At 39.0% G+C, this 25886-nt stretch overlaps 1 long non-coding RNA gene across 4 annotated transcripts; it reads right to left on the bottom strand.

The window, feature by feature from the left end:
* Window positions 1-11538: 11538 nt before the first annotated feature.
* Window positions 11539-25614, bottom strand: LOC121662092. Of its 4 annotated transcripts, none has more exons than XR_006015178.1 (7): window positions 25348-25614; window positions 23732-23877; window positions 21215-21301; window positions 18381-18436; window positions 17661-17799; window positions 15152-16218; window positions 11539-14390 (listed from the first exon to the last, which is right to left on the bottom strand). It is a non-coding gene; the product is annotated as an uncharacterized LOC121662092 (long non-coding RNA). The 4 variants fall into 4 exon arrangements; XR_006015180.1 differs by lacking the exon at window positions 23732-23877 and having other exon boundaries at window positions 15152-15233; window positions 15969-16218; window positions 25348-25606; XR_006015177.1 differs by lacking the exon at window positions 23732-23877 and having other exon boundaries at window positions 25348-25611.
* Between the last annotated feature and the right edge of the window lie 272 nt (window positions 25615-25886).

Below are 25886 nucleotides of genomic sequence, written 5' to 3'. Positions count from 1 at the left end.
GACAGCAACCCCATAGCTAAGCCGATGAGATCTTGCTGCGGTGCTGTTGCTGGCTAGCGCGCTGCCCCGAGCACTGGGCAATCTTCTGCCTGCCCCAAAAGGGAGGACGGGGGCCGATCACAGCGCAGGAGGGCAGGCGAAGCTCCTGGTTGGGTTCTTCTTGCCCACTGATGGCAAAGGTGTGCGAAGGAGGCAGGAAAGAAGCAGAGGAACTTCTTTGTGGGGGAGAGAGTTTATTGAAGAACACAGGAAAACTATGGAGAAGCTGAGAAAATGGGACTGGATTGGGGTTTTATACCCTATAGAGTGGGCATGGAAAACACGTGGTAATCTAAAATACCTCAGGTTAGGGGGTGCCACAAAGATGGGGAAAAGGAATTGTAGCAAATGGGAGAAGACGTAGGCGGGGGGGAGTAACAAGGGCCAATCAACTACCAAAGAACATAGAACTCTCTGGAAAGACAACCAAATATGAAAAATAAGGGGAGAGGAAAAGTGGCCAACGGTAAGGCACAGATCTACATATTTTTCACAGCCTTTTGGGTGCTGCCTGTGACTTCAAGGCTTTTGGGCTGTGGTGGCATCAAACCAATGGACCTTTTGGTCCACTTGATCCAGCTGACCCTGGGGTTGGCCATGGTTCAGCGCAACAAGATCTGTCAGCACCCCAGCGCTCAATGGAAGGTGGAATTTCTTGCACTTTTGCAGGACAGAAACGAATTTGAGTGGCTGGCTGGACATTGCCAACATAGGGAGAAAACAGCTGACTCAGAATAGCTGTCTCATCTAAAACTTTAAATAAGTAAATCTCAAATATCCATTCTGTTGACTCAGACATAGACCTTCTCTGTATGTCACTTCTCATGTAGGGATGAGAAATCAGTCTCAAGCCAGATTTAAGACTCAGTTACATCTACAGCATCTTAAAATCTACTGCCCTTTTCCATTACTCACATGAAACATTTCAGACCCCACCTAGAGCTCCTGGGATCCAGTTAAGAGAGGGAGACCATTAATCAACTAATTATGCTTAACAAGAAAGGGAGTGAGAGAGATTGAAGGTGCCCAGTGGCTTCATGGGTATTGCTGTGTGCCAAGTTCCTGACATTTTCATTGCTGCTCTTGACTTCACCTTTGCCTGGATATGCAAGTGTCCTATTCAGCATATGACCCAGCTAACATATGGGACACTTCATCAATATGTCTAATTTCATCAAGGTTATTTCAGACATTCCAAAGTGTTTGATTTGGGCTTACAGTTAAGACCCATTTCCAGCATCTGTTGATGGACATCTGAATACTTTATCCCCCTCCCTCCCACATGCACTCACTGAAGACAGAGAACAGTACTTGAAGCAAGCAAACAAGGAGGGTAGTCGATGGTGGTTGATTACTCTCAGCTGGAAGTGCACTCTGAAATAGCAGCACTGCCCAGTGCTGTATTTTTCTACACTCTGGTGTGAGACACTGACCTGGTTTCAATCATGCTGTCAATCTTCTCTCACAGGACAACTTTTCATTTTCTCATCTCCATTGTGTGCCTCTTCCAGTCTGACTATAGCCTCCCTGAGCATGAATAAGCAGAAATATGTGAGGCACTGTACACAGGATCCTAGCAGAGATGTGGCAGACTAATGCTTGCTGTTATTTACTGAACATATTTTCCCTGGTAGACATTTGGTGTTTCACAGTTGTACCACACCTATGTGATCATGAGTGACATGACGTGATAGGACTGTGTCTAATTGTCGTGTATTTAACCTGTGATTCACTAGAACACTAAACAATTTTTTTTGTTTCCTGACCTTTTCATGGAATGAAATATGACCTCTTTGTAGAAATCTAATTTTTTTTTTCTGTACTGTGAATGAGTCTGCAACTTGAAGTCAAGTTCCATTTCCACTACACCAGCCTTTCAGCTCACCCACTCTCTTTTTCATGATCCAGTTAATTTGAATACTGCTTAACTAATTAGCCAAATACAGTTAGCCAAAAGCAACTTTTGGGGTGACAGTCTCTGAGATTGGTACCAAGACAGATAGATCTCTGATGAGCTTTCTTCTAACCTTCCTCCAGCTTGATAGTTTTCTTGTGTGCATCTCGTTCTGTTGTCTCCATTTTAACTAGTTCTTCCAAGCTCAAGCCTTGGGTTAGGGTTAGGGTAAGGGTTAGGGTTAGCTATAGGGTTAGCTTCAGGGTTAGGGTTAGGGTTTGGGTTAGGTTTAGGAGTAGGATTCCGTTTAGGGGTTTTTTTAGGTTAGGGTTTGGGTTAGTGCTTGCGTTACGTTTATGTTTAGTGTTGATGTTAGGTTTAATGTTAGATTTAAGTTTCGCATTTGGGTTTGCTTGTGTTTAGGTTTAGGGTTTTTCTCTTCCAGTTTTCCTTTGTCTCCTTCTGAATGCTTTCTTTTCCTACAGATTTTCTTCAAATTTTTTTTTCTTTCTTTAGAGATTCACTTTTTCTCAGAAAAATGAAATTAGTTTTATATATTGCAATCTAATTTTTTCCTACCTGATATTTTCTTCTTTTTCCGTGTTTTAATTATTTTTAATTATCTTTTCTTTTAATAATTATTCTTAAATCTTTACATACCATTAAGCCCAAATTAACAGTTACAATTCCTGGGTCACTTTTATCCTCTTTCCTAAATTCATGCACCACGTTTGCTATTCTTCAAGCATGTAGTGCTCTCTGAAGATGGTTAACTACTGTCTTACTTTTAAATCTTTCAGTACTTGGAAGGAAACATCATGTTTTGGGCATGCAGTGTTTCTATATTTCTATTAGAAATCCTTAAGTACCATTTGCAGGAAACCCAAGGCATTGTTTAGCCTGAATCTTAATATCCATCCAGGTCCATTTGATATTGGTCCTGAAGTGATACCTGCTGATGGCTCTATTCTTTAATTTCACAGAAATGTTAGCTGCACATAGATAACTTTAAGCCATTCATGGAGTAGCAGCTTTGGAGTCTGACAAAAATGATGCCCTAAAGAAGCAATGGTTTTTCTTGGAACGTCATATGTAATATGGCAAAGCCACTTCTGAGGCATTTTATTTGGTTTTGATGGACTCCAACCACTACTTTGTCCCTTTGTGACTTTGTAGGAGTTGATGATTATAAAGACTAGCTGTTCAAATATTTTGTGATGTACTTTGCAGGGGGGTTGTCAGATGTCCATACATTTCAACGTTCTCACCCATTAGAGAAGTAAACATAGAGATTGCACTTCTAGAAGATTTGATAAAAATCAAGTGAATCTGAATGCCTTTTAGAAGTGATTTGTAATTGGCTTTTTCCCCCTGACTTTTGTCATTTTATGATTTTTCCCTTCCATGCAGGTCCATCAAGGTTTTTTTGGATATTATGGATTATATTTACCCTGCTGTCCTTGATAAGCTATGCCAGCTCTGAAGTGTGGGCACCTCTGGCCTCCACTACATCCTCCAGTAAGTCTGAATGACCTCTTTTCAGGTCACTGGAACCTAATTCCAGCTGGGTGGAAAAGACTTTTAGCCCAGATTTCCTCTAGAAGATTGAGAAATTCTTCCCTTCTTCTCCCAAGTTTTTTCCTTTAACTGCTACACTATTGCTATAATGTTCCCACTGGTGTCTTCATTGCAATAAACAGGCTAAGCAAAGAAAGAAGTAAGATCCATATGGTCTGAAAAGCATCAACAGACCTTTGCTGAACTTTGTGTCTGTGTTATTTATTATTATCATCTGGGAAGCCCTTTACTGCAAGAACTCTGGCTGTCTCAATAATTCTCTTGTATTTGTTCAACTTCAGAGTTCCATAAAAGACAGGAAAAGTAGTATATAAGCATGAAAGGAAAATATTTATTTTCTTTAACTTTCTAGCTAATTATTTTTCCTAAAAACGTGGAAGTTTGAAGTTTCTGTACCTTCAAGGTTTTGTCAGCGTAGGAAAGCTGTAACAACACAGCTCTATTCTGACAGCTGTATAACTGTCTTTATAATCACTTGGCCAATATCATAGCCTGTCTCCCTTCCTGTCCTAGTTTACAATGTAAGATGTAACCAAAAGTATGTATTCTATTATCATCTTCACAAGCTGTTAAAGCAGGTGGGGCAGTGTTCCTTATCTCCTACCATGACTCATCCCTGATAACTCCCTCTGGAAACTACCTCTGTTTAATGGGCAATCAAGGACCCACCATATGGCTCACAGAATTACATCAGTCCATCGTTTGATGCTCCGCCCAGGGGGAGGAGCCAAGCATTCCCACCTGGATATAATCCAGGGTTTGGAACAGCACAAGCAGTTCTTGCCTACTGGACTCTCAGAGGACAAGAGCTACCACTGGACCATCAGGTGAAGACCGGACGCTTCAGCAGGACCACTTTGTCTGGACTGCTACCACCACCCTCACTAACAGGGTGTGAGGTTGTATCGTGACTCTGTCAGTGTTCTTTTACTGTTGCATTTATTTTAATTTTCTCATTAAATTGTAATTCTGATTTGTAATCTCCCACTGGTTTATTTTCAAACTAGTACACTTCCCTGCCTGCCTGCCTCCCTCCCTCTCTGGAAGTGTTGTAAACAAAAGCAAGAAAAGGAGATGGGAAAATAAGCTTTAATTCAAAAGTAAAAGAAAAAAAAGTATTACCATTTTATAGACTAAATTTCCCTGGTATCACTCACAGTAGAATGACAATCTAAGCCAAACTGTAAATTCCTTTATTTACTTTCAAGGATTTTTATTGACTGTTGTGGGTATCCTTTTAACTTCATCCCACACCTGCTTGTTCTTTCTGAGCTTGGGATATAGCCCTGCTCAAACAGTAGGAAAAACTAGAGGCACCTGACACAGACCCCCGCCCTTCAGCAGGGCTATTTTGAGGGAAAACAGATTTTATTTATGAGATTTTCTTTATTTACAAAGTAGCTATGTGTAAAACAAAACCAGTTGAAAGAGATAGCTGGAGGAAAATGTGAGTGCCCTCTCTTAACCACTTGCTCAGCATTGCTGTGAGGCCTTTCCCTTGAACCAACAGCTCCTGTATTTCAGCCAAGGTGGTTTGAGAGCTGCCTTGGAAATCGCATTAAACCCGTGCAGGAGCTTCCTCTTGTCCTTGAGCAATCAAGGTCTCACTTACTGCTCTGCCCAGGAGGTTCTGGCAGCATTTGCATTTTCTTCAACCAAGAAGAAAATGTGACTGTAAGGATGCTATGTTTGCCTCACAGGACTTTCCTCCACCAACAAGAAACCAGATGAGCTGCTCACTTGGCTGAATGAGTAAGTTCCATTTAGATAAAAGTATAGGCAAGGAAATCCTGCAATAATATCAACACCCATGATCAGTAATTAATAAATGCTGCAAACCATAACCAAAGATGTGCTAAGTGCCTGACTTTGGCTGTTTCTTGGAATATATTGGATCTCACATGCATCCATATGACTTTATTGATTCCCATGGTTTCAAAAGGATGCTACCAGAGAAGAGTCCGGTTTTGCGCCCATTATGTAAAAACATACTTATATGTGCCATTTATGCTTAAAGCTCTTCACAAAATGATACTGCAAATCCCTCTTTCAGTTACAGAAATAGAGGCACAAGAGTGATTTGCCCACAGTTGTGTAGGCAGTTAGTAGAAGAGCAGAGGGTTTGATACCCACAGCTCCAAACTTGGAGCACAGCACCTCACTGTATGAATCCTTCAGCCTCTTTTCATGTATGCACCTGCCTGTGGTTAATGAAATTACCTGCTTTTCATTTGCCAGTGTGCTGAGCTCTAGGAAGGGAAGCAGGAGGAATCAGCTCGTGTGTCAACTCTGAAATTTAAACGGTACAATCTATACACTGGGATTTGTGCATATTTTAAATCTGTTATACAAACGGCATTAACTTTCGTAATTTTTATTCTAAAAATTATACAACATACTGTCTTTCTGGATATATTTTAATCTGTTTGATCTAAAAATATCCTAAGTCTGCATGGAAGATACAGCCTGTCATAGATATAATGGTAAATAAACCTATAGAAGTTATTTTCCTGATATATTTATCTTTGTTTTCAAAGACATTTGGAGTTTAAGATTTTGAGTTTGGCCCCAGAATGATGTTACATCAGCTTGTGATGTCAGTTTCTGATTGACTGTGACACAATGTTTTGCCACTCGTGGCCCAGAACATCACATGTAATGTTTCACTCTTTTCCCTTCTTTCTGCTCATTGGTTCCAAAATAATTAGAAAAAAATAATTGATCCTGTAAGAATGATGTTTTCATAATGGATGGGTAATCCTGCTAGATTACACTGTATTAGACTAGGTTATGCTGTATTGAAAATCAAATGCATATGATCAGAGTTTTGCCTAAAAATTCTTCTTCAATGAAAATTTTCCTTTTGACCAGATCTTTTAATGAGCTTCATCTGTTCTTGAATTTCTCTTCTGACATATACAAGCGACTCACATTTCATAAAACATTTTAGCTAAAAATTAGATCACCAGTTCTTCTAAATGAAATACAAGGGATTGTATTTTCAGAAAACTTGTTTTTCACAGGATAACTAACCAGCATATATACTAAAAATGTATACAACTTTCAGATATCTTAGAGGGAGGCAACACCAAAAGAAAAGTCTCCATTTCTTCCATTTGCTTTGAAGGTTGAAATATATGTTTATGAGTCTTATTGTAACAGACAGTAAAGGAGAGGTTTTTATTCTCAGCATAGAAATCTCTGACTACTGATAGTAACTAAAACATAACCAGCACCCCTCCCTTCACCACGAAAAACTACCACTACCAAAAATCCTAATACCCAAATACAAAAAGAAAACCAAACCAAAACAAAAAAATCACATGGGTTTTTTTTGTTTGAAATGTACAGGCTATAAAATGCTATTAAACATTCAATAACTTCTCTTGGATACCAATCTTCAACCAGCTTTTATTTACCAGGTCTTCTGCCTCTTTCTACGTGGCTGCAATGACACAGTTACGTCTAATGTCTCTTGTTTTCCATTCCTTGCAAGTTTTGCAAAGCTAATGCCTCCCATTTCTCCTCTCAGGTCTTTGTAGGTACCCACCCCTGTACAGTTTCCATCACTGGAGATTTTAAAAACAGATCTTCTATAGCTGCAATTTCTAACCAATCATCTACAAGTATGTGCAGTGAGGTACAAATTAGCTTTCTGATAGTCTAATAACTGAATGAACATAAACGCTAATATTAAGCATGGGAGAAGGGCTTCTTCAGAAATGTGAACATATCTCAAGCTCAAACAACTTATTCTGTGATTTAAAAAAGCTTTATTGTCAGGGCTTTATTGCTCGTATTTGACTTGCTTTTCCTTCATCTCTGAGTTGCGATGTGCTGTATGTGAAGCAGCTTAAAGCCACCAAATGAGACTTTCTGGAAGGCACGTTAAATTTTCCTGGGACCAGGATCAGAAATATCCTCCGTAAGATCAGCTCTGCAGTTCCAGAAAGGCTGGGTGAGTGTGTGAGCATTAAAATATGTAACAGAGTAGGGAGGAAAGAATAAGAAACTGAGGAGTTTTCTTGGAAAGAAAGTTCCATGCCCCAGTTACCCCATCGTGCCCAGTACGGGTTGCCAAAGCACGTCAGTGTGCTATATAGAGCCTGTACTGCTTGCACTTCACACATTAGGAGAGAGGCAATGAAACTCATTTCTGTTTAAGTACCTGTGGTGTTTGCAGGGCAGACTATAATCTACTTCTCACTCTGACAGTCTCTGAGACTTCTCTGACAGCTCTGAAAACAGATCTCACTCCTGGCATATTAGCAGAGCTGAAAGCAACAGTTAGATCTTGCCATTACCTACAGTTGATTTCATTGGGAAGCATCTTGTGTCATTCAGTCTTTGAACATGATTCAACTTGGACTTTCAGCCTCCCAGGAAAATGACTTGTTCTTATGTCTAGCACCAGCAAGTGTGTGGTTCATAGGCTCACAAGAAAAATATAAGCGCTAAAATCATTTTATCGTGTGCTAACAAGTCCTGCACCTGTCTAGTGTTCAATTACTGATGTGTTCTGTGAGAGCAACCATGTTGTCTCTCAGCATACATTTTGCCCAGCTAGAAAACGCCCTTCTTTCTAGTGTCCCCTCACAAGTCATGATTGTGATTATTCCAATCCTCCTTTCCCTGCAGCTGCTCTTGCTTCCACGTCTCCTGCCTTTACCCAACTGACTTTGCAGGTACACAGGCATATATATATATATATATATATATATATATATATTCCCCTCTCCCTGTTGAAAACATTTTCTGACATTTGGTGTTTCCATGCTCATATCTTATTGATTCTTGGCTGTAATTCAAAAAATTATTATCTACATACACATACATTACTCATTTTTACTGAGTTTATTGAAGAATTTTGTTTGCTCCTTACATTTTACATTATTTGCTCATTTCAATTATTTCAGACCTGTTGATAGCACTTTTTTTCTTTCTGTTAAATTCTAGCCCTTTCCTCTGCTGATGATGCTGTTTAACCATGTATTATCTGCTCACATCATTAGTATACAAGTTTATTACAAAACTACTAATTAATCAGTGGTCATGAGATCTATTGCAAGGGAGTCTCACCACTCTGCCTCCAGCAGAATGCTTCCTCATCCAGCACAGCCTATTTTCACAGCAGAACATTGACTTAAATATGTGTTCCTAATGGCATGGTATCTTCCTTCAGTCAAATCTTCTGTGTGGTCACAGTAATTAAGACCTTTTAGATACCAAGTACCTCTTTGTAGCCTACAGCACACCAGGCACCACTTTCATAACAGGGTGAAAGATGTGGGCTGTGCAGCATCTCTCAGAAATACACCATTATTCAGTCTGTACCTGTAAGCATGGTGATATTCTCACTGGTTTGTATTTGCACACAGAAGGGTTGTGTCTGATGCAGCCTCCCCTCACCAGGCCTGACCCTGACCCCCACCCACAGGCTGACACCTTGGCTGGTTCTCATCTCCAAGCAGGTGCCCAGTACCCAGGACTGTGGCTTCCCATGGCTGCCCAGAATTTCTAACTGGGGAGATGGAATAGGGTCTGGACAGTGAGGTCCTGCCCTACCTCTCCAGGGGACCACCACACCTCTTGTCCTCAGGGAATTGCTGGTCCTCACAGTGTCCTAGCAAACGCTGGATTTAAGTTGCAGCTCTTTGGTGTCAACTGCTTTGCCCATTTTTGTATCAACATGTGTTGCGTTCATCCATACATGTTTTCCATGGGTCTGATATTGCATAATCATTTTTATTGCCCACATTTATGCATACCACTTAACCCAGGGTTAGGAACAGAATCATCTGCATTCCCACATACTACATTTCATGCCAGCTGGGATTTGGAGGTGAAAAATTGTGTTTTGTTGGAATGAAGTGTTTTAGTCATTTTATCTGTTCTATATTCATACACATATGAATCTGAATACCCTAACAGATTTTCCACTTAGTTTTTAGAGATACTACAAGCTATTTTGTTTGAAGATTTGCAGTAAAAGAACTGTGAAATCTAAGTAGGGAAGAAATAAGTGATTTAAAAACCAACAAACTGAAGTGTGCATTTAGGTCTGGATGCAAGTCTGGTAAAATATCACCATGGTTCATGTGCTGCTGGTGAAGGAGTTTGAATACTTTCAGTATGAGGCAGACAAGACATCTTGTTTATGGGGACTGGTATGGTGTCAAAGCTCCCATGTTGCTACAGCACCCAGATCGGTCCAGCACATAGCCACTGCACACAAACCTGAACATCATATGCTGACAACTAGACATATTTCCTATTTCTGAGGAAATAAAAATGGGGAAATTGTTTGACCTGGATTAAGTGGTCAACACTGAGGCCAAATTCAAAGGTAAGGGTTTGAGACAGTCTGGATATAGGATATAAATTCATTCACATTGTATGTAGCAGGAATTGAAACCTCTTAAAATTGCATGACTGAACTGCAACATTATGTCCTGTCAGCTTTGCATTGTTCAAGTGGAAAAAAAGAAAGTTATATTATAGCTGGCCTTCACTATCTCAGAGATGGCTGAAAAATAGTCCTGTTCATCTCTGGGGAAGCAGCAAAGAGAAAGTTACTTTTGAAACTATGAACCAGTGAGAGAAAGCTTTTGGATGTTTAGTATCCAGAATCTCAACCCAAGCTGAAGACAGGGATGGGATTATAGCCAGGTCACAGATTAGAGAAACACCATTTCATTAGGCTGCTCCAGCCACAAAGGGAGGGATCTGGAGTCCAGTCCCACAGTAGCAAATATCACAAGGTGGGGGGAGAAGCTGCAATGGCAGGAATTGGGGATGCCCAGTCCATCTGTATTTTCATCTACCATGTATGTTGGCAAGGCAAGCAAGGAAAAAGAACTCTGCCTGTGTGTATGTTCTTGCTCTGTTTCAGTTCTGCAGATCTGGCCAGTCAACATCCTTTGCAAGCGAGGATCTGTCTCAGGTTTGGTACTGGATTATTTCCTTTGAAGTGGGAGTTAAAAAAATACATGCATTTGGAAACATAAGCCAATAACCAATTACTAGCATGTTCAACAGCATTTTAGACTGCCACTTGAAATGCCATCCATTCGTTACCCAGCAGAAGGAACACTGAAAAAAAAACGAGAATGTTTTGTGGTTTTCTGACAGACTGAATGTATGACGCAAAGCCCTTTTTGCATGTCATACAGCAAAACTGAGGAAAGTTGGTGGATTTCAAGTCAGAACACACCTGTTGCTCCAAAATTACCTTTTTTTTTTATATACCATATATTACACATGGTAACCTTGGCAAAAGCTAGTTAGCTGATGTGCAAGTAAATTTTTGTGGGCATGGAGTAGGACTAAGTTAAACCTCATCTCTACCTTGTTAAATAAAATAAAATGGGCAATTTGTCCCAGCAGATTGCTTTGTAGGGAAACAGGGAATCTATCCTGTTCTGTATGGCTGTTGACTTCAGGGACATGCTCCAATCAGAACCCCAGTCTGCATCCCACCCTTTCTCTGCCTGTCAGAGAGCAATGCCCTCCCAAAGAGGGGAAAATAAGCTTTAAGTGCCACTGATGGAGTCCCAAGTGGCACAGAGACACAGCTGCATCACAGCTCACATTACTAATTTCTCAGACATCTAAAGATGTGAGAGTCGAATCAAAGCCACTGCAGCGCTGAATGCAGCAGCAGACACTTTTACAAAAATGAAAGTGCTCATGCATTTGCTCACTTTTTTGCTTCTCAGTCACATTAATAACACCCTAGGCTTCTGCAATCCTATTTCTTTCCCCCTTGTTTTTATTTGCTTCTCCCTGCCCCTCCATATAGCCTATACATGTGTTTTGGGTACGGACTGTGGGCTGGTTACCCAATTAGGAACAGCAAAGCTAGCATTATGAAAATACAGTTAAAGTCTATGTCAGTGTCACCATTAAACTACTACAGTAAATAAGATATTATGGCACTTTTTTTATGGACCTCTTTATCTTAAGTGTTTTTTTCCCTCCTCATGTTATCTACATCCCCCTAGGGAGAACAGTTACCTACTATGAAAGAATTTGCAAGGCTGTAGCTTTTATTATCATTTAAATTGTCAGGAACATTAAGACGTCATTAGTGACAATGGCAACAACTAACCAAAGCAGGAGGGAAGTAGTATGTTTCCATTATCTGTTTCTTTTCATTTAAATTTTCTGTGTGCCTTGAAATGAGGAAAAAACCTGTTCTCTTCTGCCTTGAAAACGTTTCACAACATTCATTCTTCAGCCTTACTCAAAGACTTATTTAAGGATGAAATTATGAAAATACTCCTTAATCCTATATTTGCTCATGTAAGTAAACCTCCTGAAATATGTGGAATAATAGAATTGTATAAAATTAATCTACTATCTATCTCTATTCAGAATGGAATATTAAGTGAATAATGTTATTACAGTTGAGTAAGTCAGTAGTAGGAAAAAATGTTTCTGATTTATTTTGCTATTTTTTCCTGCCTGAGCACTGGGCAGCCCATTCCTCAATTTTATTGTTTCTTGATGCAGAATACGACTGGTGAAAAACTCTTGAAAGCCAATTCTGCAGCTGTTTAACTTTACACTTTTTGAGTGGGTTGCTGACAACCTGTTAAGTTCAGCATCAGAATAAAACTTTAGAGCCCTAGTCTGGAGCTGCTGTTAAGTGATTCATTAAGAACATTTAACAGTCAGAATTTAGACTGTTCTTTAACATTGATTGTTATAAAGCATGATTTTTTTTGTTTGTTTCAGCAAACACAAGTGTATTCCAAAGTCTACAACTCATAATAGCAAATACAAAATTGCTATCTGAATACATTTTATCTTGAGCAAACCCAACACTATTCACCTGTAGACCTTCCTCTGTAAATTTCCCCCAGATACAACTTTCTAGATATTGTAGTTCTTGTCCAGGAGAATGTTGTTAGAGAGGAAGAAAAGAGCAAAGAATGACCTTATGCTCAAACTGCAAAGAAACATTTCGGTGATTCAAAGAAGAGACAGGTACACATCATCTCATCCAAAAGTTAATACCTAATTTTGGACTGAAATATTTTGCATCAGAGAAGTCTCACTCTTTATTTTTTACTTTTAAAGACTATGGTTTTTCTAAGTATGATTTTTCATTAAATTATTTGCCTAGCCAACAGAGTGGCAGAAAATATTGAGATTTTGAAGAAATGCAGAGTAATACACAAAGGAAAATTCCCATGTAAGCAGGCATAAATTATGATGGTTTCTAAATTATCTATCATCATTCAGAAAATATTTGACTGCTTCTCTGAAAACATTAGCACAATGCTCTGCCATTTTCATAAAGGCAAATCTAATGTTTGAAGTTGTAAGGAATTAAATGGGGAACAAAACAAAATGTATTTTTGCACTGCTTTTTAAATCCATGGTATGCTCACATCTTGAACACAATCCAATTCAATCAATTTGGAAAACAGTTTGGTTTAGCTTTGAAGCCATGGTAAGGGTGATTAGAAATCTGAACAGATTTCATGTGCCTATAGCCTGCAGCTCCTCATCTTGGAAAAGGCAAGACTGAAGAAAGTCACCAAATAGGTCTACACAGTCTCAACTAGCAGACAAGAAGTAATTACAAGCTATTTTTAGTGTTAAAACTAGAGGTGCCCCAATGTTTTTATTAGGAAGAGCAACAAATAAAACTGCTTTTACACAACTTACAAATAAATTGCAGAACTCATTATTGCACGATATAGAGGTGAGCAAGAGTTTAAACATATTCAAGGCTGTTTCAGAAGGCTCCTGGGAAAAGATCTGCTGGTGTGGCGGTAAATGTGATGGAAGTGATACAACATCTAGCACTTATCAATTCTAAAGAAGGTGGCTGAGGGCACCAACGAAGAATCACCCTCTTTATTTCCTTCCATTTCTTACATTCATCCTATATATTTGCAGCTGATCCCTGTAGGAAGGAACATTTGGGGCTACATAGACTTTTGATGTGACAAAGAATACCACTTCATAGATCCTTAAGAAATGCAAGCAAATTTCTTGAACTTTTTTTGAGAGCCAAACTTAATGAATTTCATCACTATTAATATACTCGTTATTCTAATTTATTCTTATTCAATTTTGTCATCTCTATTATGATGACAGCAAAATAACAACTGATCAAAGTACTTCCTATTGGCAAGCTTTCCAAATACTGCACTTGTAAAAAAAATAGTCTAAATTTCAGGAACAACCATAATCAACATTATGTTTAAAGCTGCTGATACAAAAGACTTAATAATTGCTACATATGTTTTTCAAGAGCTAGGTCTGGGAGCCATCAGCATAGATCATTACACAGAACATTTTTAATAACTTCAACTGTCTCTTCAGAGTGAGTTTGTATTTTTTTAAGTGTTTGGGCTCTGGAAATGGGTAGATTTCCCTAGTTTGTGTGAGTGTAAATTTAAGCAATGGCTTGTGATATTTGCTTTCTGTTAGTACTTTTTATAAGGCAGATTGCTGAAACCAGTAACTTCTGCATACTCTAGTGTTTTATGAGATGTGCTTTGTCTATCTTTCTTCACTCAGTGCCTGTGAATCAGCTCTTTGGATGGAGCAAACAATACTTCATTGGTATCAGGGATGCTACAACACTTTACACCAGCTGAGAATCTGATCCTTCCAGGTAGGATGGGAGAAAGTGTAGAGAGCAGTTGTCCCTTATGCTTTTTTGATGAATTTCTGAAACACTAACATTGCTATTAACAGAATTTACAATAAGCTTGGTAAAGATGAACTGCAGTCACATCAGTTTCTCCCAGTGCTGACACAGCTCCTCCGTGCAAACTTCATACACAGGGGCCAGGGAAGTGCAGGCATAAAACAATTATGCACTCTTCTGTTTTGAGCCGCTTCTGTTGCTGTCAAACTGTAAAGAAACAAAGAAGATTGGAGGAATCTCATACAAGAAGATTTTAGCCAGCTTTTACTACAGGCTTTGTTTGTTCAAGTTTCTTTGGATAAAGGGTTTCTTTGAAACAGTTTAGATGAAACAAAAAGTTTCATGAAAGCTGGAATTCAAATCATCCATGTCATGCACTGGTATGAGTATTTCAGCCCATGTACACCCTGCAATCTCTGGTTTCATAACAGATTTAAAGTCTATTGCACTTTTGCTACAGGGGTTTTATGGGCTTTTGTTGCTCTCCTATACATGAATTATTTTAAAGTCACAAAAACCAGTAAGAAAAAGATGCAAACCACTCCCTTCTTTATTCCTTGCTCCACGTAAAAAACTCTCTAAAAAAACCCCGACCCAAATTTCATCCTTCCAGAATATCCAGACCATCAGGATCTGAAGTTTGGAAATCTGTCCATTTAAAATTTCTCCCAGTGGGAATTATTTTTGCCAAATGCAAAGAGCAGAGACAAAGCAAATCCTAACTAACTCCTGCTCTCTTCTAGTCCTGAAAAGCAAGGCTAAATAGTTGGAGCCGTCTTCTGGAACAATGGAAAATGTCAGCCTCTCAGAGTTCCCTGAGAATTATTTACTTACATCTCTCATTTGAGGATTTCCAGTGCTTTCACATAGAATTAAACATTGTGGGAGCTAGGAGCAACCAAGAACTTTCTGAAGAAAACCTCAATGGTTAGGATCTATGGGCTGAATTTACAAAGGTCTCTAGTTACCTTGAAATGCTGGTAGGTGTCTGGCCAGAAGCAAGTAGCCACTCAACAAATCAGGATGTACAAGAAACTCCTCACAGTGTGCCTGTATGTAAGTTAAAGACTAAAGTTAAAAATCTCTTTTTTACCATGGTAACATCCTAATCTAATCTTCCCTATAACACAGGAATACTTTTCCCAGATGCTGAAGGAATTCCCCCTTTAAGGTACTAAGTACCCCTGCTTCCCACCACAGTCTCTTGTACAAGGGAGAGGAAAACTCCACAGGCTTCTCATGGGCAAATGCCAAATTGTGAAGGCAACTGGAACCAATGCAAGCTTTCCTGGAAGAAAAGATTAGGCAAAAACTGATTTATAAATTCAAAACACTACTTATTAATAGATCTATTCACAGCTGACAGTGAGAAATCATTAGTGGGTAGAAGAACAGAAGCATCTGGAAGCAGTTTTTATCTTACCTTTTGAGCCAAATACTGCCAAAATACAGTCCTCTTGCCGGACTGTTAATGCTTGCAAAATGACAGTCAGGGGTTTCAGTCAGTCCACATGATTTCTGCCTTTCCCTTTTCTAATATTCTTGGGTTCTGCATTGTGAGAACTTGATCTAATAACTTCTTCTCAGATTTGTCCCTTTCTTTCTTCTAGACATCAGCGTTAGATCCTGCTGTTCTCATCCTTGATTAAAAAGACAAGATTTTCTCTTCTGCAACTTTTTTTCCTACCCTTTGAGCTGGTATAAGCAATGTGAGGAGGAGTAGAGGAAAGGGAAAATTTCAAATGCCTGCTGTAGAAAATACCACTAATCTCTGAAAATCCTTACCAGGCCTTATTCAAGACTAAATGTGTGTGAAGTGTTGAATACTCTAAGACCATAAAGGCTGTCCTTTGAAGAACTGCCTGGGTGCCCTGCAACTCCATGTATCTCAGGAGTTGGAGCACATGTCCAGCACCTCACCATCCTTTCTGGGAGAGGAATCCCAGGCATGATGCAGCAAGGGCACCCCTGTTTGCAGTTGCTGACTGGATGATTACAGTCTCAACAAATCTTTTCTTTTTTCCACTTGTTCCATCTAAATTATGAAAAGAAAGGGTATTTCAGACCCATTCCTTTGAAATGTGAGGCAGTACAAATAAAGTTGTGTCAAACAAGAAAAAGAAAGTAAGAGCCTACTGCACAAACTAGGAAAAAGGTACATGGACTGTTGAAAAATTTCTTAGATGTATTTTGGTTTCATAAAAATAAACTTTTAAAATGCATGCTTTCTAGGTTTTTCACACATAATTATTGCAATTCTATATTCAAAGTCCTCTTTTCACTTTTTATAGGATTGGCACATTATGTATTATACATTACTGATGCAAACACACAAAGATTGTGAAGTCAAAGCAAACAATATTCTACAAAATACTGGTTAGGCTTTCCTACACAATTTTAACATGGAACAATTGGGTATATGAATTAGGGCATATTTCCAATTATATTTCCACTAATTATCCACAACTTTCCTTATCCAGTTTCTATCTTTTCTTCTTTGCTTTCCCTTACTACTTCTGCTTTCAATTTTTCCATTTGTTTTCCTTGCATATATCTGATATTTACATCAGCTGTATCTTGCTTTAGTAGTCCATTTGGAACCATTGTCACCTTCTTCTTATCCTGCCTTTAACTTAGTCTTGCAAAGAATATACATGTTTTCTTGTAGTCTGGAGCTAATCTATCCATGTAGTGGAAAATGAAAAAAAGCAGAGAAAAAAAACACCAAAGAGATAGATATGGTCTCTTGCATTTTTAGTCAAGCTGAAAATTATTTTACTCAATTAAAAAAAAATTCAAAATCAAAAAGAAAGAGTTATTGGCAGTCTAGAGCAACTTCCAGGAAACCTATGTTTGAATGAAAATAGATTTGAAGATGGAAACTACCCAGAGGTATTAGTTTCAGTATTTTTGACCAGCATTTCATTTTTAAGACGCTCAGCTCACATCTCAGATGGATTTGAATATAATAAGCTGGAGATCATCAATCAGATTAAGATGTTTTGGAAGTGAATTTAAACCAGGATATTTTGTACATATCTATACTCCATTTAGACACATTAATAATACAGTCTCTTTGTCTTGGGAAAACGAGGAAAACGACTTCTCATTCTTTATATAAAGACTCCTAAGCTTCATAATACTGTGTTTTACTTCAAAGGTAAATCCTCCCACCCCTTTTGAATGAGGCTGATTTTGAGATCTAGACTGTGTTAATCCCTATCCATGCAATATATACAGATAGTATAAAGGCTGAACAGGTGCCAATATTAAGAAACGTGCCCTCAGATGGGACGGTCTCAACCTACTGTGAGTAAACGTCTTGCAACTGTTGTGAAAATTCTGTGGGTAAACCAAATAAGTAGACTTTTAAAATTATGACTCAGTCTTTTTAAAGACACTATTTTCCAAGAGTGTGGTTTTTCTCTCTCTTTTAGGATCTAAATATTGCCACCCTCTGTTCATCCCTAAACTTACATAATCACATTGGAAGACTTCCCCATACTGTACATTGCCAGGAATCTCACTTCTTATCAGAGGAGGCCAGCACCACGTGGCTTAGAAGGGAAGATTTTCCACAGACTGTTGTCTGCTTAGTTTCCGTGAGGACTTTCTGCTGAAGAACAGAACAGAATTCTAACAGACTTTGTGATAAATTATTATCATCATCATCATTATTTGTTTGGCTAATATTAGTATCCAGAAGCTTGAAATCTGTACTTGAAGTTGCACAAGTTCAAAACAAACTCCTTGAAATGGTTAAGTATGTAGGAAAAAATTATGGAGAAAGAAGAATATTCCTATTTCATGGATGAGGAGTTTTATAAAAATTAATTCAGATTTCTAAGGGTTGTTTGACATCTAAAGACACAAATGAATCATTAAAATTCAAAGGTTCATCAAAGCCACTGAGATCTGCTTCATCTTTAGGTGTCTGCATAGATTATAACTACTAGCTACAAGTTTGGGTTTGTCTCCCTTAGTATTACCCACCTAGAAATGAGTGTGCAGAAGAAGCTGTCTGCCTGGCTTCCTGTTATATGCTATAAGGACAAACAAGTACTTCACTGGCTGATTTAGACAGTACTGTACTGTTCAACATAAAATGACTCATGGTTTCCATTACCTACAGAGGTTTGTCAAACAAAAAGTAATAGACCACACCTGTAGCTCACAAATTCCAAACCACTGACTTACTTCATAAAAAACAATCAGTAGCTTTCCTATGGACACAGTTACATTGTGATTCCATTCTGTAAGACAGGCAAAAAAATTGGTTATAGCAACTCAGACTCCAAGCTTTATAAATCAGCAAGATATTTGTAGTGTCTAAGCTCATGTGAAGACAATAGAACAAAAAAAGCAGAGGCTGCACTGAGCTTTTAGCCACATGCAGGAAAAATTCCAGCAAAGCATTTGGCTTTAATCCCAGTACAATGTTGCAATGCATTTAGTTAGTAATTATAAATCTCAACTGTCACATGCTCTAGGCACAAGGGTTGGAGAGGCTACCAAACAATCTCTTCTGAACTTCATCTGTGATCCGCTGGAAAAAACATGTATTTTCCCATGGGTCATAATCAAAACTTAGTCTACATGCAGCGATTCATAACTCCTGCTTGGGTCTGGGTGTAGCTCCCAGCCCAGGCACTTGGGGTCTTGCTGAGGGTTGGCTGCTCAGCATCACAGCTTCCTCCAATAGCAGCCTTACCAGGAGAAACAATGACTGATTTTATTGTCATTGATGATGAATGTTTATTTTCTGTAAAGAAGGAGACATTTCTTTTAACCTAAGTCAGTTGAAAAACAGGAACCACAATTGCAGTTGGAAGTGCAATGAAGCTGGAATTCTTCACCTGCATCATAGAAAAGCACCTGTGCTTATAGAAAATTTCAAGCATATCACTAATAACCAGGTTAAGACCATCTTAAAAGGAAGGTCACCACAGTTCTTATTGGACAGAGCAAATTACTTCAGTCCTTTATTCTTTCAGCTGTGATTTTGTGCACTGACCTTTGGAAAGTATGGTCAAATAGCCTTTAGCAGCAGTTGTAAAGCATAAGATCATTGCACGGACACTGATTTCATTAGGCAGCTCTGTATAAATTAGCATTACTTACTGGGGGATATGCAACTAATGGTACCGTAAAGAAGTGAGGTCTGTTCATTCTGTGTGCTATGCCTATAAGTGAAGCCTTCCTGCCCCTCTGCGGAGACACAGCTGCCCTTCTGTGCACTGCTGCGGATGTGAGATGTTACACATTTCCTGTGTGAAATGGTTTTTTTCCTACGAGAGACCATGCAGACTGTGTGAGGGAGAGATTAGCAGCCGTGGGCTCTTATGAAGCTACTCAGATTGATCCCAAGTAAAGGCCTCATTCACTATCAGATTTTGCACTATCAAGCAAAAGGAACCTCAGGTCAGATTTCACTCTGCCTAGTGTTTGAGCTCCTTCCAAGTAAAGCAGAGCAAGAAACAGTGAAGTCTCTTGCAAACTCCTAGGAGCCTCCAACATTTCTCCCTCATAGGGGAAATCTACCTGATGTTTTGTCCTTTAGCCTGTTTTTTCTTCTTTAAGAATATTAGGTTTTGGGAAAGGTTTTGATTCTGTCAAGTGCCATTCTCAGGATGGCCGCAATTATTGCAGCAGAAGGCTTGTTGGACACATCCTAAATATCTTAAGAGCTTAGATTTATCTGACTTTTTTCTAAGATTATTCCCCAGCTGGATCCCATCCACTAAGACTACCAGTGCTGTGCTGGTAAAAATGTCCTCTGCATAGCTGAGCTCCCACCATGTAAATATCTCTAAACCTTTAAACACCCTGAAACTGCCCGCAGTTTCAAATGGATTAGCATTCAGGGTCACTTTTAGTTTTTATGGACCAGTTTGCTAATCTCCTATGAGAACAGTTAGCTCTGTCTGAAAATCAGGGAAGGAGGAAGAGAATGAAGGATTAACAATAAGAATAAAATTAATCAGATAAGAGCTTAGGTAATGAATTATAAACAATCTGGCAGTTGTGGCAACTGTAGAATTGTTACTTAAATTATGGAAGAGGAAAAAAAACACACTTCTGAAACAAGCATTAAAAATTCACATTTCAGCTGCAATCCTGATACTCAAACTTGTCTAACTCCTTTAAGTCATCCTCTAAGTCTGTTCCCTTCTATATTTCAACAAAACAGTAGGAACTAGCAGATGGGACAGTTGTATTCTGCTACATAGTTGCTTCCTTTGATTGCTTTTAAGAAGCTGATGGCTGTCAGTCCCTGCAAAGAAAGTTTGAAAGGCTCAGGGGTGTGCTTTATTTTCATCAGCATTGGCTGGAAACATGCCCTTTATACCTTCTCCAGAGTCTTGAGAATCATCACTTGGAGCTTTGCTATCTGTACATACAAAAAGGACATCTCGAAAGGTAGCTTGACATATTTTTTGCTACTAAAGAAGGGACAATTTATATTCTCCGCTTTAATTCCCCAATGTCAAACTTGATCCATAATTTAAAGTAGTGTAATGGCAACAGAATGATCTTCCTTACATAGTTATATTTGTTTTCAGGAGGAACTTAAAAATACAGTGTGCTGTACTTGCTCTTCCTCTTTCAATTCAATTTTGCTGTGATGGTGAGAGATGGAGCAGGGTAGTCTCACAAAAAAACTGGGCAAGTACAAACTTCAGACTGTGAGTTCACTTAAACACCAAAATATGCCCAAGGAGAAATCTCTCTTCTTCACCCTTCTGTGGATGGAGAAGCAGGAGCAGATGGGGTTGAAATTAGGACAAAGGACAAAGTGAACTGAATCCTCATCTGCATTTAGGTGAGAGGGTGACCAAGGAGCCTGGGCTCATCCCATTCTTCAGCTGCAGCATATGCTACTTTCTCCTTACCTCAATATTCTGTAGCTTGGCTTGATCTAGAATGGGCTTTCATCAGTGTCTCCTTTCATTTTCATGGGCTAGCTAAAGAAATGCGGCCCATATTATACTATTGTATGAAGGGAATTAAATCACTGTTCTTTAACTTACGTTTTATTTTGGAACTATTTGCAAATTTCCATTTCATTCCTGTCTGAGATCCACAAAGTTGTCCAGAACTGGTAAGGTTCGCTTCCACTTTGGGGAGAAAAGATCAGTAGCTTGAATTAGTTTAGTCCAAGGCTTATCATTGACTTTTCAACAATGTTTGTTTCAGGTTCATTTTGAGAAGTGAGTAATATTTCAGATTTTCTTTGAGAGGTAGGCTCACCACATACTGTTAAGCAGTGTTCATGCATTATTACAGATATGTCTTAGCAAAATCAATAAGTAGTCCTCTGTCATGCTAGAACAGTCTCAAGTATGGTTTCAGAGAGTCTGGTATTATCCTGCTGTCTCTAGCTCCTTTCATAGACCCAGTGATGGAATAGAGTGCACTTGCTAAATGTGCAGATGACATAAAGCTGAGGGGGCTGCAGCACTCTAGAAAACACTAACAGAATACAAAGTGGTCTTTGCAAAAACAAAAATCAGTCTGGAATTAAAAAGGTATCATTCAATAAACTCAAGTGCAAGATAGTCCTGCAAGTTAGGCAGGAATACTTCACTTCAGACAGGACAGAGAACAACTGGCCAAGAGATAGTCTTGGGAGCACAGTGGGTCACAAACTGAATTTTAATCAATTGTGGCATATTATAGAAATTAAAAGTTCCCAAACTCTGATGTCACCATTAAGTGTATGAACAAGAAAATGATCTATGATGCTGAAAATAATCCTTCTATACGTAAGATCTCATCTGGGATACTGGTTCTTATTTCAGGCTTCGTATTTCAGGAAGAGTAGGGAACGTTTGGTCTGAGAAGAGTAATGAGATTCAGAAGGCCAGAGATCTAAACAATACAACCCAATCAGAAGAAACAAAAACTAAGAGAGAAAAATGAAGGGGAAAAGGAATTAATTATATCATATAAAAAAATTACAAAAACATAATGTGGAATACGAAATCATCCTGCAAGAAATAAAGGAATAATCTGCCTGGGCACCTGGTGGATAGGACAGGAGGTAATTCATTAGTAACTAAGGGAAACTTTCTAACTGTAAGGTTAGTGAAGGACTGGAGAAGTTTCCCATAGGATGCAGTTCTATCTTTTCTTTTAATTTCTTGAAGAACAGATAAGACAAATGCCTGACAGGGTTGCTTTGGGTATAGCTGATTCTGCCTTGGAGTTAAAGGATAAGTTAAGATGACCTCTTGAGATGGATTCCAGCTCCCTCTTAGCTCTAGTCTCTGTTCATTCTACCCTTTCTATGTACCTACAGCAGTACATCGGAAGGCAATTAAAACACTTAAAAAACACATTTTGTATTTTTTCCTCCTAAAACAAGCAAATTAATGATACTAATAAAAATGGTTTGCTCACTGCACTCCCTTAGTGTGCTCTAATTAAAACACTGAAATATTTGTGCTTCATATGGGAGCTCTGCTGACTGTTGAAATCCAGACTTGTGTAATCTGCTTTTTTCACAGCTAAATCTGCAGGCAGCAGTAGGAACAAGACTAGGTCCAATCTTCTTGAGACCAACACCAAAGGAAATGAGAGCCCAGCCATTAGTTATCTTGGCATAAATAAGTATATATCTTTCCCAGACTAGCAAAAGTAAACATAGATACACAATACACCATCACAGCTATTAGTCTGCCTAGCCTTAGCTTGCCTTGCCCTTTACCAAGTGTACTAAGCACATTAGTAAAAACTCATCTTCCCTGACATTTCCCAGTGCAGCTCTAGCAGGTAATGCCCATGTTAAATCGGATTCTTTCACCGGAAATGTCTGCTGGGTGCCTGAATTACAGCAGTCACGGAGTATCCCCAAGCCTGCTTGCTGGGACTCCAGCCCCCGCAGAGACTCAGGCAGCCCAAGCTGTTTGGCAGCTGAAAGCAGGTTTTGTCATCTCAGTTATGCAGCAACTGCTCCCACATTGGCAGGATACCTCTCTGGCACACATGCATAGGCTTTTCCTGGTCATACTTGTAAAAGGCTCCTGGGAAGGTGCCTAGATAGAGTCAGGTTATTAATGCAGAGCACAGGATTAAAACAGCATGAATGTCAGAGTAGCCCTCCTGATGCTTGTACAGTGAGGGACATCCCTAGGCAGAGGCAAAGCCTTGTTTTCTCTGCCCCAACATGTGCTCTCTTCTAGGGGCAATCCCTGGCTCCTTGCCTGCTCTCACAGCAGCTTCCTGCTGCTGGGTATCCTTGTGCACAAGCCTGCACTTGGTCTCTCTTAGTGAAGAACCTTCCCAGAAGATGTGCAGTTACACTGCCCGCATTGTGTCACCTCAAAGCAGGTGTTAGTGGCCTTGTTGTCAAAGCGAGAAGGAGAGGAGGGTCCCACATGTGGCTGAGCAATGAACAGTCCCAGTTCTGTGGTCAGCTCACAGGGTCCTGCTCCTGGCTCACAAAGGCTCACCCTTTCAGTGCAGAGATTGTTTTGGTCTATTTACTGGGAGTAGCAGCAATAATCTTCCAGACAAAATGAAGCCAATAACCACAGTGTACTCACAATAATGGGTACTCCCAGCACCTAGTGCGGGACCTTATCCCAGGAGTCTTCCTGAATGTCTTACAGTTAGATGCTCACATGTTTCCAGTAAACAAAACACCTTCCCAGACTTAGCCTACGGTTTTACTCTGTATCCAGTACACTGCCTGGAAAGAAAAACAAACCAAAAGATAGGATGCACAAATCTTTAAATCTGGACAGAAAAAGAGAAGAAATAAGAAGAGAATAAGGAGCTGTTAATTATTCCAGCCCTTCTGGCAGCCAAAAAACAGAATAAATGTAGGGAGGGCATGCCTCAGAATTCTTCTCTTTTATATGGAAATGTGGAATGTGCTGTTAAAACTAGATTAACTGCTCTGAATTAATAAAATACCAACCCTGAACATTTATTCAAAATTCAGGCCAAACTTCAAGCTGCTTTGAGGTTGACAAACAAAAACAAAGACTTGTATTACCTCCTGCTTACATTATTTTTTGGTTTTGATCAGCACAGAAATACTTCAGTGCCTTGTCTCTGTCTAAGCAAAATCCAGTCATGCTGGAATGCCTCCAGAAAATCTTCCCAAATCCATTCAAATGTTGCACTCTTGGGAGATCCAGGTAAATGGGATAAGCTTGCAGATTCTTTCACGTTTCAGAATCTTTCTTGTCTTCAGTAATTTTTCATTTTCTGAATATTTCTCTACTTCAGCACAGAGAGCAAATGCTAAGGATGTGACATACATACTAACCACTGGTGAAAGTAGGTTGAAGGAGAACGGATTTACCAATTAAGTTGCAAAGGGCATTAAGAGAAGAGAATTCCTTTTAATCTGAGGAAGCAAGAAAGATTGTCCTTCCTTTCTGGACTTCAGTGTTCTAATATGATATAAACCACTCTAGACCACAGTGAATTATCAGCCTATAGGTATCTTATTTTCCCCTCTTTATTAGCTAGTGGTGTCTTTCTTGGTCTAAGAAGAGCAAAATACGTTCACAGTATTTCCATTTTCCAAAGAGTATAAATACAATGTCTTATAGGGTAAGCCATTCAGGTTATCTACTACCCACTTACAAAGACTTCTTTTGTAACACCTTTTCCTTTTCTAAATGCACTGTCCCATGGGAAAAGAAAGAAAACCTATCTTTAAAAGTCCCTTCCAGAACCAGCAGCAGGAAAAATGTATGTTTCTGCATATACACTGAGAGTGGGGGCATGGGATGTGAGAGAGCATATCCAAAGGAAGAAAACACAGAGATTTTTCTTTTTTATTTAAGTATAATACTTCTACTACACTAACATATATATTCCCCAACATGGGTCATAGTTAAAGCACTGTTTTGGATAAGAAATGATCATGTTTACTAATTTTAGTCCTTTAAAAATTTTCATTCATGGGAGCTCTGAGATAAACTGAAAACCAAGGAATGAGAACTTAAATTAGTGAATTTTCTTTTTGAAATGAGACTTACAGTAGCTCACAAAAGTGATATTTGTTACAGTAACTGGCTATGGAGGAAGGTTTCTCACTGCAGCACGAGGAAACTGAAGTATTATCCATTGAGCCGCAGCTGACCTTCAATAGTTTCATCAAAAGATACCAGGATAGAAACTAAAATATAAAATACCAGCTTACCATATATTTGTCTTGTGTGGCACAGAAGATGAATGTTCTATCTTGTGAGCGTTCAGGATTTCCAGCAATGAACAGCTTAGTCCCAGCTACTGTCGCATCCTCCACCCTTTTCTTTGACCCATCCAGACATCCTGATACTTCTGTTAATGGCCTGGGTCCTCTTACATGCTGCCACCATAAGCAAGTCCATGAATGTTGTATGAATCAGCATGCATCTTATGCTGGCTACAATTAAAATGCAAGAGTGACAGAAGTCTCAAAGGAATTTCCAATTGTAACTATTCTGAATATCTGTCACACACCCTCCTTAGAGATCTCAGAGTCTTTGGGGACTATATAACTTTAATATTTAATTGTAGAAATGAGGAATAGTGTTTTGCCCATGGTAATGCAGAATAACAGTTGGAGCTGGACTAGAACTCCAGTGTCTCACCATCATTTCTATCTTTAACCCTAAAATCACCTAATTTATATGGGGGGGAAAGAAAAGAAAAGAAAAAAAAACCAAAAACAAAAAACAAAACAACAAAAAAACCCCC

Source organism: Corvus kubaryi, unplaced genomic scaffold (genome assembly GCF_017639235.1).
Source record: "Corvus kubaryi isolate FWS band 111438036 unplaced genomic scaffold, C.kubaryi_AGA036_p1.0 37232, whole genome shotgun sequence".
NCBI classification, from domain to species: Eukaryota; Metazoa; Chordata; class Aves; order Passeriformes; family Corvidae; genus Corvus; species Corvus kubaryi.
The sequence above is the reverse complement of the archived record's forward strand: the minus strand, read 5'-3'. Positions and strand labels throughout refer to the sequence as shown.